At 34.7% G+C, this 20,276-nt stretch overlaps 1 long non-coding RNA gene across 1 annotated transcript; it reads right to left on the bottom strand.

Annotated features, from left to right (window-relative positions):
* Nucleotides 1–11,254: 11,254 nt before the first annotated feature.
* Nucleotides 11,255–13,569, bottom strand: LOC110707440. Its single transcript, XR_002508490.1, has 3 exons — nt 13,361–13,569; nt 12,556–12,615; nt 11,255–11,471 (listed from the first exon to the last, which is right to left on the bottom strand). It is a non-coding gene; the product is annotated as an uncharacterized LOC110707440 (long non-coding RNA).
* Between the last annotated feature and the right edge of the window lie 6,707 nt (nt 13,570–20,276).

Raw genomic sequence — 20,276 nt, 5'->3', positions numbered from 1 at the left:
TGTTTTATATGGTGTCCAAAGAGTTTTCTAAGAAAAATGGCAAGGCCGATGGACAATGCTACAATGTATCTTGGATTTTTCAGCTTCAAGTCGTTAGCAAAAAAGGAAGAAGTATGGAGTTTTAAAACTATTACATGGACTGGTTGACGGGTTGTAAGACTTTTACTCATGTTAAGATGTGGTTTTGCCTCATGAATCGATAATTTGTTCAACGTCATTATCTAATATCGAGAGATACATAGAGAACATAGTACTATGTACGTTCTGGGATGGGCAATTCAATTCAAGTTTGATTTGAATCGGACCCGATTCGAAGGAAAAAATTCAATTTGAATCCGTTTATTAATAGTTGGAATATAAATCCACTAAAATAGATCCGAATCCGAATAGGGGGCGGATCAGACTTGGACCTTTCCCAAAGTCTGATCTGGTATGACGTGAATCCGAATATGATGTAAAATGGATTTATTAGAGACAATACAAGCAATTATAACTTATAAGTATATCACACATTATTTAAAAAAAAAAAAAACATTTGGATCAATAACATGTCTGAATAAAAGAACTAGATTTGGATGCTAAAAATATTAGTTGGATCAATTGGATTCAGATTTGGATCTCGAATCCAAGGTCCGATCACAAAACAGATCGGATTCGTATTTAGTCCCATTCGACCCAAATCTGATATGTTGTCATTCTTACTTATTATATTAGTGAGGTTAAAACTAGTATTTAAGACCCTATTTACTTCACCTTATTTTTGTTGAATTACTGAACTGAAATTACTTTTATTGAAGCGAAATTATTTTTATTAAACTGAAATTATTTTTGCTCAACTTAAATTATTTTTCCTGAATTGAAATCTTGTACTTCCTCAGTTTTTATTTAGATACATCACTTTTGTAATTGCAGAATCCTAGATAATTTTTAATGTACAAAGAGATAGAGAGAATAAATAAAGAGGGTCCATGTTTAGAGAGAGATAAAGAGATAGAATTTATTGATTAAAAGCGAAAGTGATGCACCTAAAGTGAAATTTCCCTATATAGAAAGTGATACATCTAAAAAAAGGAGGATGAAGTAATAATGATGACAACAATAACAATGATATTAAGACTAATAATTATATTTCCTACAAAAAAAAAAAAAAAAAAAAAAAATAAATAAATACACCTACCATCTTCGTTCATATTTAATTGACACATTGAAATGAGCACTTAAGAAATATTTGAGTGGGTAGTTTTATTGAATTGCTTATTGTAACGTGAAATTAGTGAAATGTTATATTTATTCATAGAAATAGTGCATATTGTAAAGTAAGTGGAATGTTTTAGTTGAGGTGGAAATTATTTTAATATAAGCCTTTAAAGTGGTGGTGGGTCATTGTGTAAGATAGAAAACCAATTAATTATTAGAAGGTCCTTGTCATTTTTAGTAATATGTCAATTATTTTGGAACGAACGAAAAAAAAAATGTGTTAATTATTTAGGAGCAGAGGGAGTAATAATTACAATAATAACATTAAATTTAGCGATTTAAATTTGAGTCGAACATGACACGACCCGAACATGATTCGACTGAAAATGACCCAACGTGTGGACTTGAAAGACCTGACCAAAAAATACCCGACTCGAATTTGACCAGACCCGATGTGTTGACTCAATACCCGACCTGATTATTAACCCTGACTTGACTCGACCTGAAATAAAATGACTCATACCCGACCCGATCAACCCATTTGCTAGGATACACTTGAGTTGATGATTAAAAAAAGGAGTTGATAGGAAGAATTGAAAATTTATCATCCTTTTCTTGATTTTGACTTTATTGTTCATTAGGGTAGTCAACTTCTTTCTCAGATGCCTCTTATCTTTAACAATTGGTTCTTCATTAATGGGCATAGAAGAACCGTCATATTTAGAAATGCTCCTCACAATGGTGGCTTTTACTTAATCCCTAGGTGTTTCCACATAGATGGAAGAGCACCTATGAGTGTATTGTATAACAAACAGACCATCTGTGCAATCCGTGAATTTTGTAATGTGCTATCAACAAATCACTTTGTGTATCCTTACTCTGCATTTGAGTCAACATATTTTTGATCTCCGATAGAGCAAGATTGGACTGAAAGAGTAGCAACATGCTATTGTGGTTGACTATAATTAGGAGGCTGATAATATACATTTGTTGTAGTTGTTGCAGTTTTTGAACTTGTGGTTGTCAATGTGGTGGAGGAGGATTAAGGACATTTGTACTCTTGCACAACAAATTTGGATGATTCCACTTGGAGTATAATTTATTTTTTCTACTCCGTATAGAACTTGAAGGTATTAACCCACTCGAGTGAACTCCTATATTTTTGTGATCAATGTTTATACCATAGTAATCATAAAAATTCTCATTGAACTTACTAGAAGATAGAATTGCATGTTGTTAAACTTTTAGCTAAAAGAACTTAATTGTGCCTATAACGAGGATATAGAATCAACTTCATGTTTGTCTGCCATATTTGCTAGACCTCAAGGATTGCCATAATGAGAGTTATGAATGATTATTTTCCTCGTCAGATCATCTGCAACATTAACTTCCAAATTCATCACCCTTCTAGTCACTGTAGAGTCAATTAGGACCCTTGAATTATTCCCTAAACCATAATAAAAATTTTGCACCAAGAACAACTCTTGTAGACCATCCATGGTGGGAACATTACCTCTAAAGCTCTTTGAATCTTTCCCAAGCCTCATACAATGATTTATCACCATTTTAATATGGCTTCACAATCTAGTAGTTCTCTTAATGGTATTTGATATGAAACAACCAACAAAACCAAGAAATGAGGGAAAAATTAACTAATAACAATTTCAAATCATCAAAACAACATAAACCTATCTCAAAAATCACCAAAATCTATGATATAGGGGTTCTTAATCAAAAGCCAACACCAAGTAAATCTATGATTAAGATGTAACCATAAAGATTACAATGTAGCAATCACAAAGAAAGCAAATAATCACCAAGATTAAGGAGAGAGAAATCTCATTGATTTCAAAATTAAGCAAAAGTTTTTTCAAAACAACAAGCTTAACCCTAGATATAGGGCTTTACAAACAAAACCTAGATATCTTAAATTACAACCTTAGGATTACAAGATGAGTGGCCAAGATTAAAAGCAAGAAAAAAACATCCAATGAAAGAATCAAGCCGCTGCAGAACAGGGGCTCTAGAGCGGTCACTCCAAAGCTTCTGCCAAAAATTCCAATTCCGGATGGAGTGGTCGCTCAAAAGGTTGGAGCGGTTGCTCCAAAGAGTGAAGCGGTCGCTCCAAAGATTGGAGTGGTCGCTCTAGAGGTTCTGCCTGGATAGCTCAATTTCAAACGCTTATAACTTCTTCATTTCTCGCTCAAATTGGGCATGTGACCTGCCGTAGGAAAGTTCTTGGGCTCAAAATTTTATCTCCAATTTGAATCACCTAAAAATTTCTTGTAACGAAGAATATATACCTATTTGAAGTTCAGTAGTCCATTATTTATCAAGTGCTAGCATTTCTTTCTCATCCTTGTTTCCATGCTTACATCTTCAACCATCAATTGTAAAATCAAGAGACAAGGATTGTTCATATTCACCTAAGCCACATCATAACAAATAATTCATCAAAAAAGTTGATTAAGCTATAAATTCCACTAAACGGATCATATAGCCATACAATCCGTAGGTTTCAAGGACGCTCCCGCATCAGTTTATCTCCCGTAAAAAGCCAAACTAAAAGAATTCCAATCAATAATACCAACAAGAGTAGTTCGGTTAAGACCATTGTACCACATTTTTGCCTTGTCTCTGTAGGAAAAAGAGAAAAAGATCTCTTAAATTTGATCTTGTGCTACACTTTGCTGCTTAGTGGAAAAATATTGAATAAAACTACCACCAAGTTGCTTCCTTTCAATCACATTCAACAATGCCGGTTTTATATATCTCAAAATTCGATGCCTCGATTGCAAGAATTGCATTGCTCTTAGGGAGTTTATGGTTTGGAGGAGGCCGGGTGAGCCATCTCGCTTTGAGTAGCTGTAGTACTTGAATTAGAGTAAGTATTCAAGGGTATGTCTCCCTCTAAATTATCTCAAAACTATTTAATGAAATTCTCCCATTTATGAAAATATTGTTCATTATTAATTAAAGATCGAATATATAATCTAAACTAGAACCAATGGGCATAACCGAACTAAAAAACAAAGAATTATGAGATCTTGTCCCGAATGACGTATGTTTTGTAAGACAAAAGAAAATATTCTAGACTCTAAAACAATTATAAATAAAAATAAAATCGTTTCTCCTTTGATTTACCTAATTTTAAAAAAAAAGTCCTCTAAAAATTTACCAAATTTTTTATCTAATAAAAATTTTGAAAGCAAATTGCTCACCTAGTAAAAACTTACTGAATTGAAGCCTATCAAGGTGCAACAACTCTTGTGTGACCAATCCCATCCTAGCATTATTATTATAAATAAAGTAAAGGATACAACCCGAGTTCCACTCAAAAGAGGTCAATAAATAGCCTAAATGTTGTCTAGCCTAGAATGCATGATTTGGTCCTCAAAAGGACCATAAACAGGGTTGACGGACCTTTAACAGTATCAGGGTTCACCAAGAACAAGAAAGGGGTCGACAGGTATTCAGCCACCTCGGAGTAAAGATAGTATTCCGAACCTAGTATGCTTGGAAGGGGGCAAAAATAGACTAGCTCTTAACTACCCAAAAGATCCTATTGGGATGAAAAATTCTCAAAGGGCAAAAAGTCCAACCTAAAGGGCCCAGTTAATCTTGGTTCATACGAGAATTACCTAACTCAGTCAATCCCACATTGACCACCTCATTTAAAACCCATGGGTAGTGAGCATGCTATATGCGTAATCAGACCTCCTTGGGATATGGGTGTGTGGTGCCTAGAATTACCCCTTTTTGCAAGTGTAGGGCAAGATAGGGCAAGATGGTGAGCAATGTTCATCTTGTATGAGCTTTTCACTACTCATATACGCATAACTACCAACAATTTCAAACTTGGTGCTCCTAGCATTCCCCAGTTCATTTCTACCAAAGATAGTTAATCTCATGAATCTTTGCTAAAATTTGTTAATAGGGTGATGAATTTGGGTTTCATGCAATTTTTAAGGAGATAGAAACAATTTTCTTTTCAATTAGCTTACGTCACAAATCATTCACATTATAAACACTACCTTTCGAAGGGGAGAGGTTAATATTGTCATTCAAACCAAACATCAATGCAAAATTTTGATCATGAAGTTCCATTCTATTTCTTTGATTGAAAGAAAACCTTGAAGGTCCATTCGAATTCATTGGAACTTCAATGGAGCTGAAAGATTCATATGATAAAAACGTTTAAAAGTAAGATAATTCTTGGTGAATAAAATACACATCCCGCCCCTGGTGAAAACCTTCTTAACATGTTCTTTAATTCATATGGTAACTAAGATTACTCAGGATGAATCAAACGTGTAGGAATTAAATGATGAATTTTGTGGTGTAGAAACTTATCTTTTTGCTATCGTGAAGCAAATTGCACATTGGGGTATTTTGGATTGATGAGAATCGCCGGTTACTCTAAAACTTGTTGCTTGGACCTCGGGCTCTCACCCGTTTGCCTCTACACCCTAGAAATTCCCTTCCGGTAAATTCCCTATTTTATACTTTAATAATATAAACAAGGAAAAATTTATAGTATTATTGCCATTGTGATAACAAATAAGACTTCTATCAAAGAATATATCAAAAGACTTAAAACCATGTCAAAATCAAACTAAAACTTCAAGTCAACTCAAAACCAAAATGACTTCGAACCAAATTATATACTATTACAATGTGGAATCAAAAATGCCCAAAGACAAAATCAAATATTCCAACAAGTTATTAGTACAATTAAATCAAATAAACATAGAGATATGACAGTTATAAATGCAATTAATAAATACAAGTAACTCTCGGTACAAAACCCCTTCACATGCTTCATGCTTCATTACTTGTAAACACGCCTTGTACTGCCTCAACTGCTCACCAAAATGGGTCATCACGAGGCCAAGACTAATCAAGGCCAACAGAAAAACAATGTACACATTCATACAATGTATAGGAACACACTAACATACTTTGTTCTAAGATTCCACACTTACTTATTACTTGTATTCAATCAAGCTAACAATCAACACAAGACTCGTTAACTCATAAAATATTTTAATTAATTATTTGGAGTACGCTGATAAATTATATTTATGTCACTCCAAGACTAGGATTTGTGTATATTTTTAGCTTGTTTTCTTAGCTTTTTGTTCCAATAATGTTCAAGTGGCGTGCTTGAGTGATTAATTATTGATGAGAGTGCATGTTTATGCTTGTTTCTTAATGGTTTTGGATGCATTTCTTTATCAATTCCACAGTCTCATTTTCTTTGTCGCCCTTTTGTAAGTTTCTTAAGATTCCCGAGCTTGTTGGAAGGTGATCAATTTTCCAAGCTTGGAAGCTTAAAAGATGGCATAAAGCTAAGGAGGAGAGTCAAGGAAGAAATTATAAGGTGTTCTCATAGGCCATGCTCATGAAGCCTAATGAAGAGTTGCTTCCCTCATGAAGAGCCTCACGGGCGCACCAGCTGCAATTAGCGTGTTGCCTTGCATTGAGCTACCAGCACCATTGCGTACAAGTGCAGTAGCGCACACGCCATGAGGTCGAGTGAACCCAAGCTAGACAGCGCGGGTGCATTGGCCTTGTGTCCTATTCAAAATTTTCGCTTCTTTTCTTTTTCTTATGAACAGGGGTCCGTACTCTCTTTGCTATTAGAACTTAATTAGGGTAGATCTTAGATCATTAGCTTAATATTTTAGAGAGAGAAACACTTAGTCCTAGCTTTTTGGGATGATTTTGCAATCAAATCTCAACACTCTTTGAAGATTAATGAAGTCTTTTTAGTAATTTCTATCAATCTTATCTCTTTCATTATTGCTCTTATGCTCTTAGTTTTTGCAACTTTGATCGTTCTACTTTTATTAATTACCTTTAATTCTCCTTATGTAGTTATTAATCATGCTTAGCTTTTTAATTTGTTGGTCAGCTTGGTGTTATATTATCTCTAGCTTAAATATTGTCGATAATGCTTGGTGTATTTAGGTTCTATAAGTATTTTTTGGTTTAGGAAAATGATCTATTCATCCCATTACCATACGCATCAAACAAATAACCAACCAAATCCTTGCCCCAGAAAATTAGGGTAAACTACTCGGGAGCCAATTGAGTAGGCAATAACCTATGTTACTTAAAAATGACGGATGTCCCTACGCATAATATAATAAATAGGAAAGTACAACATCATGTACCCCTTGTAAAAGTCATGATTAAATATAAAATGCTATAATTCCCCCGTATGTTCATACTCAAAATATATATGTTCCTAGACTTTTCATGCGTACTAATTTAAATTAACGTGATTTACGTTTTAATTAATATGTGAGACACACTAACATAATATGCATAATCATAAACAATCAACACAACTCATGAACATAATCAATGATCACAATCATTCAAGACACACCAAGATAACACATGTCATTCTCTAGTATTAAAAAAGTTTTCCACCAATTTTTTTTTTTCAAATTTGACTTTTTACTTTAATTGTTACTTTATAGACATGTCTTACATAGCCTATTTCATAGCTTCATCTTATTGTAGGCGTCATTCGAAGTGCCCTACTTAAGCATGTTGTGAATATGCTTGGCACTCTTAGGAAGTGGGAATTGACATACGATTAGGGACAAAGCAAAGTAGGGAGCCGCCAACAAGTTTTTAAGGAACTTGTAAACCGTTCACGAATCATTTAAGGCAACCACGATTAAGGGACAACGATAGGCAACAACGATTGACCCGTGAAGGTTACACCCCATTCATAATCCATGAGATTACTAACTCCATATGGTTCAGAACCACAAAAGGAGGATCGAGGATGATGTTACGAAGTGAGTCATGGAGTCACATTCGCCCGTATTGGCCTCTACTCGATTCTTATTGCGAAAAGTATTTCCTGTGATCTCAAAGGCATGCAAACAAAGATTTAATTTGCTCCAAACTATTATTAAGCTAAATTGGTTGAATGCTAATTGTAGGGAATATTTCAAATATCAACTTTGAGCCCCACTATGATCATGCACTTAAGCATGGTGGCATCCAAAGGGAAAGAAGCTATATATAAAAGAGTCGTCAACAAGTTTTAGGAACTTGTAAACCGTTCACGGAGTGAAGGTTACACTCCATTCATGATCACAGGGATCACTAAGTTCATAATGGTCCGTAATCATGACTGGATATTCGGAGATAATGATACCAATCCATCCTAAAAGAGATTGAACTCGCCCTAAATAGGCCTCTACTTAATTCTTATGATATTCATGTGCGCTTTCTGATCAACATACATACATCAAATTAGCCCTAAATCGTTTAATCTACATTGGTTGATTATTAATGCACAAATAAATTTATTATTGGTGATCACTTGAATTAAAATCATATTAACCTAAAATCAAATTATTAATTCTCTTATTAGGCGTGATTTCAAGTCAAAATTCCCTTTAAACCTGCAGAAAGGGCGTGATCAAGCAATAACAATCAATCATGAATAATCAAGCAATGTATAATTGAGACAACAATCATCATCATAACATCATTAGTAAGATCCTAGGCATGATACTAAACGGATTAATAACAAACCCTAGCATGTCACTAAATACAAATCATAGCTTTAGCCCAAACATGATACTAGAAAGCATGACATTAGGAATATTAATTAACACCTTAAACATGATACTAGGAATCAAAATAAACATCCTAACATGATACTAGAAATCAAAAAAGCATCCTAACATGATACTAAGAATTAATAAAACATCCTAAGCATGATTTCTATATCAAAAGCGAGGAATAAGGATAGTAGATCTACTCACTTTGATGCCTCATACCTCTTTCTATCAAAACTATACACACGTTAGTAACTTCAAGAAAGATTAAATCAAACAAATAAGTCAAATAATAATTAAAAAATAGATTTGGGACTGGCTTGGAGTATTCGAAGCTCGTGAAGGAAGTATGGTGTATGATACCAAGAAGGTGTTGGGATGTGTTTAGGCTAGGCTAAGGCTAGAAAGAAAGAGAGCAAGAGCGAAAAGCTTTTAGCTTAGAGAGGGAATTAGATGATGATTGTTGGTGAATCAAAACGGGGTAAAACAACCTCTATTTATAAGAAAAAAGAGGGTCGAAATTCAGAAAAGAGTCAGAATCTGACTCGGAATAAAATAGGTTTCTATCGAGACGCGATAGATTTATCGCCGCGCGATAGGCTTATCGTGACGCAATAGCCTTATCGCAGCGCGATATTTCTATCACTTAGTGATGCTTTTAAAGATAGAATTTGTACGGAATTCGACTTCCATTCAAATTGGGTTAATCGAATTCCCGTACGTATTCTAATTTTATCGAAATTAAAATCATTGAAAAACAAATGTTTTATCCAATATAAAATTGTTAAATCTTTATCTTTTCAAAAACAAGATAAATTAGACCCTTCTAGAGGATTATAGAAGCTAATAATAAATCCTAAGGGATTTAGGATTGAAAACAACATTCTAGAAGATTCTAGAAGTTCATAATAAATCGTAATTGGTTTAGGAATGATGTTAAGGTTAATGGACCCTCCACATGGTCATTGGGTCGCAGGTAAGGCTCAGTTTGGGCTCGGTTTAGTATTTTGGCCATAACTTATTCATTATAACTCGAATTTGGGCTTATAATATATCATTGGAAATCTCTTTTCAAACCCTATCCAATTAAGCAAATTACTGGACCAAGAATATGGACCAAAATAAACTGGTATGGACATTTTTATAAATTGGACACGAAATGAATGATTTTCAGAAACACGAAATGAATGATTTTGGGTTTAAGGACACGACATAAATGATTGTGGCTAAAAACATTTAAGGAAAAGTCAGGAATGGTCAAGGCTAATAGGAATTCACGAGACCCTTCAACTCTTTCACCTAACTCGATAATCAAAGACGTGAAAGGTACTCATCACAAGGTTTGGTTTTTTGGGGAGACACAATCAGGTGTCTACAGAAGCCCCCACTTTGACTGATTTTGGAGAAACGTAAGTTTCGAAAACAAAAGTTAAAGTAGGTCGATAGGGACGAAGAATGATTCAGAACATTCGGCGATTCTAAATTATTCTTTTTAATGCCGATACATGCAGAAAAGCGTTAGTTCCACAAATAAAGGAGTTAGAAACGCGTATCTTGCACTGTCGGGTACACGCCTCTGGGTGACATCACGTCGGATCAAATTTTTTCTGTTTTGACAACCTCCACAATCTTAGTGAAAGCCGTCAATGGTAGCAGAGCTTCGCTATCTCCATTTGAAATGACAATCTTCCACATCCTAGGGAATATCATCGAAGGTGGCAGTGTTTTGCCATCTTTCAATCAAGGTGACAATCTCCACATCCTAGGGACATCGTCGAAGACCACAGTGTGTCACCATCTTCAAATCTCGTCAATGCTTAGACAGGACCCACCAATGCTGATAACCATCACATCCTAGGGACAGTCGTCGAAGATCACAATGCTTAGTGACCCTCAAACCTCGCCAATGCTTAGGCAGGATTAACCAATGCTGACAGCCTACACATCCTAGGGAGAGCCGTCGAAGATCACAATGCTTAGCGATCCTCAAATCTCGCCAATGCTTAGGCGGGATTAACCAATGCTTATGTGTAATATTTTCAACCAATGATTAGGCGCGTTTAACCAATGCTTAGGTGTAATATTTTCAGCCAATGCTTAGGCGTTTTTAAGTGTAATGAGCCAATATTTAGGCGCTTATCAAATATGCTTTGCTAATGTTTAGGCGTGCTCAATCAATAAGGTGATCTTCATCAGGCCGATCATCAATCAAAATCGTAATCGGGCCAATTACTAATAAAATCAAATGTTAAATCAATTATTATGAGGCTCAAAGGCTCAATTGTGTATTTGAGGGTGATGACAATTGTAACACCCAAATAATTCTCTCTTTAAAACCTGTATTAACCTATAAATACTTTTAATAACCTGTGAGAGAATTATTGGCGTGCTACCGCCACGTGTTCAAACGTTAAGGCTAGTTTTAGAAATCAGCAGCGGAAAACTAACTTAGTTTTAAAAAAGAATATAAATTTCAAAACTAAAAGTCAAAACTCAATTTAGTCTTACAAGTTGGAACCATAACGGCCCTTATTCAAAATCCAGTAAAATAGGAAGTAAATGGAATTAGAACCAAAATAAAATTTAATCTATGGTATAAATTAAGCTAAGTAATCAGCCAACGCTCCACTAAAATCCCATCACCCTGATGCAAGTCAGTTTATGCAAAAACCTGTGATTAATCTGCTCCCTAATTTTACAAGTGTAAGAATTGGATCATTACAGGGTCATTGAAGGCGAAGGCCATGACCAAGAGAAACACACAAAAGCACGCAATCAGCATCGCTGAGTACATAGAAGCTACGACATATAGTAAAGAGTCTTAGCATGATACTATCAAGCATTCCATACACTCACAATATAATCATTGACTCGAACACATGATTCAATTGTTACTCATTACTAAGTTTCTCTAATAGTATTGATCACTTCATTAATTTAATTGGATTAAGCAATAGACCGGGTTGTCCCCCTGTGCTCCATTCCGGAACATTAAATAAGAAAACCCTATGCCTCCTTTCGGAAGACATTAATAAACATTCAATGGCAGACGGGCGCGACTCCGTGGCCATAGCTAGTATGAGATCTCATCTAACTCATTATAATTTTAAAAGAATTTAAAACAAGAGACTCGTAGATCAGACGGCCTCTGAAAAGTGCACGGCTAATACCCCGTGAACCCCAACCCCTGTTTGTCATTACTCTAGATGTGCACAAATCTAGAGTTTTATTGCTCATCCTTCTTGCACTTTACGTGATTTACCAGTTTAAATTTGGTGATGACTCATATGCAAACAACACAACCAATCATACATCAATCATTCAAATCATTCAAGTTTCCAATTCAATTCTTAATTTATCAGTGACAAACAACATTTATTATTGAATCCTTTAACTACCTCGGTGTATAAACACCTTAAATGCATTAGGCACCTCATATCCACAATCTTGTCTTATAAGACTTTAACTCTACCTTTAATCATTCCATTTCAATACAAATGAATAAGTAATTAAAATAATTCATTCCATATATCCTTGTATTTTTGCCTCTAAGCTCACTTTGCAAATTATTGCATAAATAATGCTCATAAGGAAAATCAATGCAAATTTTCTCATACATAAATTAAACCAATCATCACATTTATCATCAATCAACTCATTACCAAACAATGTCAACCAATCCACAAGTTCCCTAGCATGATTCTAGTTTTTTCCAAGTCCCTAAACATGCTCCTAAAATCAAGTTTTCTCGTATTCTTATATGTACCTTAATTAAATCATCTTTCCAACTAGCCACAATGCTAGAAATTACTCAACTTAAAGTCTCCTACAATACCAAATACATACACTCAATTACTTCCTTGATTACACAAATTTCTAGCAACTTTTAAACACTTTAAACCTTCTCTAATAAGATGAAATTTTGGTTTAAAACCTTTAAAACTCTTTCTTTAAGTGGGTAATTAAAACCACAAAGTAAAAACTCATTCATGGTGTTTATATAAAAACCAGCACACTTTTTAAAATTTAAACCCCCCAAATAAATCTGAAAATTATTTTTAAAACATTAAACCTTCGTCAAAAATCAAAAACTATCTGAAAACCCTATTTAGAGGCTGATTTTGGCCACGAGAGGGTGGTCATTATTAGAACATTGTTTACACATGAAAAACACTATTTATTTGTAAAAATCGAACGAGTTATAACCTCAGCGGGATTAAAACGTGATTAAAAATAATTAAGAACGGAGATCGGAATTTGATTACCGAAAATCAGTTTTTATGTTTAATTAATCTTTATAAACTCAATGGGAATGAAAGCCCTAATTTAATTGATTATTAGAACCCTAAAAATCAACACTTTAATAGTTAAAACCCTAACTTTTTAATACTTTATAAAAACCATAATTTAAAACCATACAAAATCAGAAATTTATACTCTTTAGTTATCAAAACACAATTATAAAATATACTAATCATATTTAAATAACAAGAATCAAAACCCAAAAATATATACTACATAAAACAATAATTTAAAACAAGGAGGAGGAGATAGAGAGAAAGGTGGCTCACGGTGGGGATGGTTGCCGACGTGGGTCGCCGGCGGGAGGTGGCCGGCTGGCTGGGGAGTGGCGTGAGGTTGCTGCAAAACATGAAAGCAGCAATTGGCCATGCATTCACGCATGAACCAAAGCAGCATGCAAGGAAAGAAAAGAATAAGAAAAAGGAGAAAAGAAAAGATAGAAAAAGAAAAGAAAAATAAGGGAAAAGAAAAGATTACTTACCCCAAAATCTGATTTTTGATCTCTTGTGTGGGAAAATTTTGGGTATTGAGAGGTATTTATAGAGTAGGGAATAAAGATTAGGGTTGGTCTTAATAAACAAATGGACTTTAGTCATGAAATATTTGACCAACAAGGGTTTAAATAAAAGAATTGGGCTTACTTAAATGAAATGGGTTGGTCCACAAGGAGTATGTAAGGATTGTTTACATACTATTATTTAAACGAGCCTAAAAGATTAATAAACGTTTACCCAAAATAAATTATACTTTTATAAAACTCAATAATTTAAATACTTTAGCCCTTTAAATATTTAATTAAAATACTTGAGTATTTTAAAAATATATTTTATAATTAATTAAATAATTTATAAAATACATAAAAAATACGGGGTATTACAACAATCCACTTTAGGAACAGTTGTAACACCCCCAAAATTCGAGTCTTTGTAAAACGATAAGAGTAACCTTTTCACCCTTTCAAAACTCAACCATCGAACCTAGAGAGTGTTACTGTTACACTTACTTTCCATAGAAAACAAATGCAAAGCAAAAAAAATACGATTTAGGGATATAAACTAAGTGATCTGAGTGGCGGCAAAAAAAAAAATAGTCGTTACATCCAAACTGTAAAGCATTTTAAAAACATTAATTAAAAGGAAAATAAATAAGTTCAGAATTAAACTAAATTGCCTTAGCTACGTGATTATTCTAACGTCTCCTCATACGTAATCGAGTACCCTTTTACCAACCTGCAAAATAAATCAGAAACAAGGAAAGAGAGAAAACTCCCAAAATCAGATAAACTGAGTAATTCCAACTTATCCCGTAAAATACATAATTTTTGTTCGAAAAACATTTTACACAACACAATTTCATCGACATCATATTACTAAGCCAAAATCAAGTTGTTACATAAAAATTTATTCCTTTAGTTAAGAAAAGGAAAGAGAACGCCAGTAAGTCGGGACTAGTCCCTGTCACCACTTACTTTACAGAGGGTCGCGTGTAACCCCAAATGGCCATAAATTAAATAGAATGTCCCTAGTGTGCAAACCCCTCACTAATACCCATTGATTAGGAGGAAGACTAAACAGCAAAATACGTTAATTTAAACCAACTAGTAGCAACCATAACTACTAGTGGGCAACCTGTTCTTCACCCTTTCGGGTTTCATTTCCCTTCTTAATATTAATGTACATTTAATAGATTAAATTGTCGATTACATTGCACACAAGTATTGCACAAATCAACTTAATCCCAAGTAACAATGTTTTAATTTCAGTATCATTAGAACATAGTCGTTCTACGTGACATACTAGTTACAATCCGTTTTCCAATAGGCCTTGGAGACCATCAATCACATATAATCAATCATCCAATTCCCAAGATTTTAATCATAAAAAAAACAAAAAACTAATACGATACCAATTAATCAAATTTTCGAAAATATTTATACTAGTACACAAATATAGAAAACTAGTATATAATTTGATCCCATAATATCATACAGTAACACACTCATCACATATAATTACACAAGCAAGTAGTTGGCACACAAGATTTCAAAACAATTTCCTAACAGGATTCTAAAGATGATGGACATTGAAAATTACCTTGAGTTGCACGTAAATCTCAAGGTAAGTAACCTCCGAAACATTCACCTAGTAACCTCCGTCTACAAATAAACAGATAATTAAATTAGTCCTACTCGTCACGAAGCTATATAATACTCACGTGGTTTATTAAGTTAGTGTACTACTTATTTTGTACAGAAAACACTACTTTATAAAAAAAATTTGGAGAAAAGACAATTTATAAAAAAAAAAATAAAAATTCTCATTATAATTTAGATACTAAGGTAGGCTATTTTTATTAAAGTAATCTTGACATAGTGCTTTACAAGCACATCCACGAGACCCACAAGCTTGTCTTCTTCTTCCTTTCATCCAAAGATAGGATGTTTCCATGGTTTTGTTCTGGTAAATTATTCGGATCGAGATTTTCAGGAGTTACCAAAGAGGATGGGCTCGAGAATTTTGAATGGGTAAGACATAAAAACAGAGGGAGAGGTTCAATCAGTTGTTTGAATTTGCTAAAATAAACCAAATTTATCTCATATGAGAATCATGGTGGTGAATTATAGCTTACCAGTCAAAGATCAAGGTTGGGGATAACAAATTGTTGATTACTTGAGAAATAATTGAAAAAGGTGGGTTTTCTTTTGTACGGTAAGCAACTTTATATATATATATATATATATATATATATATATATATATATATATATATATATATATATATATATATATATATAAATAAGTATATATATATATTTCAATCCTAAACAACCAATTGATAAAATCAATTTTTTATTTTTTTATTTTTTATAAGAAATATTAATTTGAAAATAATTACCATTTTTTTATACTAGAAAAATCATTTACTAAAATATAATCAAAATTTTCGAGGTATTACATCTATTTCCCTCTAAAACGAAAGTTCTTCATCGAACTTTAATGTTGGTTAACTCTCAGAATAAGGCTCACACGATGACAAAAGATGAGTTAGTAGTATAACAGTTGCCAACACAACTCTTGAATGATGAGCGACAATCTGGTTTAGGGAAAGTTGTCAATGCCGCGTAACAATCCATCATAGGAAATGTTGCCATGATGAAACGACAATCCGCATCCCAGAAAATTTGCCAAAATCCAATTTGGGAGAAGTTGCCAATGCTTTGTAACAATCCGTCATAAGAACTTTGCTACATTTGACAATCCACGCCTTGGAACATAACTCTTGAAAGCAATCCACCTTGGAAATTTTCCATTGCTATGCGACAATCCTTTTAGGAGAATATTGCCACAATCGACAATCCGCGTCTTGGAACATTTGCAAAAAAGAGTCGATCGATAATCCTTCTCGGGAAAATTTGCCACTACTGAAATGAATGTCAATCCACGTTGGGGAACCTTTGCCGAAATATTAAGTTGAATAAATTAAAGACCTACGACAATCCTTAGGGAAATATTTGCCATAAGGAACTGGGTGAATGACAATCCAATCTCGGAAAAATTGCCAAGGATTTAATGAATTTATGACGATCCGAACTTAGAAAAATTTTCCAAATGGAAAAGGAGCGCAACAATCCTCGCTTGGAAACATTGCCAAAAGAGATGACAATCCAATCTTGGAAAAATTGCCAGATGAAGAAGGTACGTGACAATCCACTCTTGGAAACATTATCAATTGAGATGACAATCCAATTTTGGAAAAATTGTCGTATAGGTGATGTGCTTTAGCCCTGCAAAAAATCAAATTTTGCCAAAGGACCTTGACAGTTGGTTGGCTTAAAGTTGACTCAAGGCTTGGTGTACTTGACTCATTGTGTAAGACTTAATGTACTTAGATCAACTATATGTGTATGTTGTGCGTACGACTTGTGTGTATAGAGTGTTGACTCAGCTCGACGTAGTGACACGACATGACTCAATGTTCATGACTCGTGTGTGCATTGTGTTGAGATTGTGCTCGTGCGACTCGAAAATGCAGAAAAGCAAAAAATTTCTATCATTTTTGTGGAGGGTACCGACTTTCTCCCGAAAAGATAAACGTGAAAAGAGGTTGAAGTGTAGAGTGTTGGTGAAAAACAAGGTTTTTGAACTTCCTCAAGATTAAAAGAATGAATCAAGTGATGATGCATGTTGAATGAGCTTAATCAAGTGTATGCGTTGATGTTGTATCTCATGGTGAAAAGTTTGATGATTCTATAATGAAAGTATTTGGGTAACTTAGGCGTGGAGGTTAAGTACTTCATACTTTATAATGCAACGATGATTATGATAATGAGTAATTCTAAAATGACAAGGCATGCTTCAAAGTTGTATCAAGATTTCATGACAAAGGGCTCCTAAGGGAAGGATTATTTGGCTATGTATTTATGATGTGTGTGAAAGTGACACTAAGGTTAAGCTGCAAAGGCTGATGGTGTGGAAAAATATCGTGAGAAAAGTCAAATGATGATGACTCTTAGGCTGGGTAGGCTAATGAAGTAGGGATCAAGCCCCCCAAGTCTAGCTCTAAATGGATAAGGGATGAGCATTGGAGATCCCTTGATATGATCATGCATGAATGTGAATATGAATGTTAATGAATGAATTCATTTTTATTACGGCCGCACCCCAATGTGAGGTTGCCTACGTATCCATTAGGAATCAGACCGAACGTAGCTCTAGCCGAACCTCGCACAAGTGTGTGTATACCTCAAGGGGGTCTTTTAAGGGTGGTAATGGGGTCAGGCTAAAGGTTGAAGAAGAAGGGATAAAGGCTCAAGACCCTAGAAAAGCCCCTAAGGAGTGTAACCTTGCATTTGAATCTTGGTATTTGTATGCTTGAGGTTTCTCACTTTTGAACTCATTTTTCTTTATTTTTGCATTTGATCTTTTTTTTGAATTTTCTTTTGTATAAGTGTGAGCAATCCCGATCATGCGGTCTATCACTCACTTGGCATTCATGTTTCTCAGGCGCGGTGTCGAGCACTCGATAAGAGACGCAATCCGAGACGTGTTCATATCAAAGACATTGGAACACTTGCCCTTTTGCACACTTTTATTGCTTTTTGAACCTTTTTTTTTTTTTGAACTTTCAAAATTTTGGTAAATGTCACTCAAGCTTTTGTATTTGGCTTTGATAATTGCGTAAGTTACACACCATCCCATCCCATGGTTAGGTAAATGTGGGTTGAAAAAATAAAAGGTTTATCATTAGACGAGGCTTAAAGTGGTTTATGAAGAAAGGGATTGTATTTCAATGGGAGAAGGTCATATGATGTGGCTCCACAGGGTGCCTTAAATCATTGGTATACCTTGTACTTAGCTCGACATGGATTTTTTTTTTTAGGTAAAATGCAATACAATGATCATATGCAAAGAAATAAATGCTTATGTTATTGAAATGGAAAAAGTGTAAAAAACAAACTCATGAAATAAATCTAAGGAAGATGAAGAGTGCCTATGCTAGACTTATTAAGGGAAAAGGGAAAACAAAAAAGAAAAGCATCATGAAATCTTGTCATTAGCACCCGCCTCGTTCTTTGTGCTTATCATCACTTGGTCTTCTTGCCGGCTGGAAGGAATGGAAGCTTGTTTGCATCGATGAGATCTTGAATGAGGTTTTGGAACCTATAACATTCATCTGTGGTATGACCATTGCCTCAATGATACTTGCAATATGAATTGGGATTCCATCTTGAAGATCGCTTTTCTGGTGTTGGATCCTCAGTGGGACTAATAGGTTTGATTAAACCTTGGTCATAGAGACGATCGAAAGCAACATCATAGGACATTCCAATAGGTGTCAATTCCCTTTTTGATTTCTTGGCTTTTGAAGCGTTTTTATCAAGGGCCCAGATTTCATCGGCATCGATGTTGTTAATGTACTTGCTATAGGAATGAAGAAGCAGAAGAAGGATTGCCGTTCTTCCTGCCCTTGCCATTGTTGCCATTGTGACTAGCCTTCAAGAGGTCATTTCGATGTTAATTCCTATGTCATAGACAACAAGGTGCTTAAAGGTTGATATTTTAAATGTTTTTGATACTTCTCTTGGAGGTTCTTAGTGAACATCCTTACAGATTCCTTCTCACTTGGAACTTCGATCAGCCTAGTGGAAGTTTCCTTCCATCTATTTTAGAATGCATTGAAACCTTCATTCTTTTTTTGTTTAAGCAGTTCAAGTTCCCTATGATCGGTTTCTACTTGAATATTACATTTATATATATCAATGAAAGCATGTGTAATTGCATCCCAAGTAGCCATTTTCTTAGAGTCCATAAAGAACCATTGTTGACATACTGATTCCAAGCAAAGAGAGAAAAGTAAGGGAAAAGCTTTCTTATCAACCCCCTTGATTCCCATGATTGTCTCAAAAGCTCTCAGGTGAAAGTAAGGATTGTCAATATCCTTGAACTTAGGGATGTCATTGGCAGAGAACTTGTGCGTAAGAAGTTCCTTGTTCACTGAGACCCCTTTAGAACTTATCCCAAATTAAAGTACTTGTAGTTATTGGAAATTTGACTCAAGCTGTCTTCCATACGCTTGATGGTTTCAATGGGTACTTGCTTGTTAGGGTCTTCGACTCCAGTGGTGAGTCCCTTGAGCATCTTGGCAAGTCCATTCACGGTTTGTTGAAGTTTCTCAAATTCTTCTTGACTGGCCATTATTACGAACTTTCTTCTTTGTCGAATCGGTCTATCGAAGAGAAGTACTTGTATGAAGGTGTTGTCCTTGATTAAACGTCCTTCTCTCCTTGACCAAACGTTGTGGAAAGGGAAACCATGGACACTCGTTGTCAGTCATATGACTCGAACTCAATTCAACATGCATAGGTGTATGAGGTGAATGATATGTATGGGGATGCAATTATGATGAGAGAATGTGGACAGTGTTATAAGAAGGAAAGTATAAGGTGTGTAATGTATAGAAAGTGATGTGAAGGGAAAGGGTGTATTTGTGGAAAGATATGGAAAGATCCGAGAATAGAATTGAATGAACCCTCAACTCAAATGACGGAAAGGACGACTCATGCATGGACCTAAGACATGGTCATGGTGTGAAAAAAGTATGTACAAGGTGTGTGCTAAGATTTGTGAGTGAAAGTGATATGTTCAAGACTCGTGTAATGACCATGGGACTAGATATGAGAACGGTG

This window comes from Chenopodium quinoa, unplaced genomic scaffold (genome assembly GCF_001683475.1).
Source record: "Chenopodium quinoa cultivar QQ74 unplaced genomic scaffold, ASM168347v1, whole genome shotgun sequence".
Lineage (NCBI taxonomy): Eukaryota > Viridiplantae > Streptophyta > Magnoliopsida > Caryophyllales > Amaranthaceae > Chenopodium > Chenopodium quinoa.
Note: the sequence above shows the minus strand (reverse complement) of the source record. Positions and strands in the feature narration are given on the sequence as shown.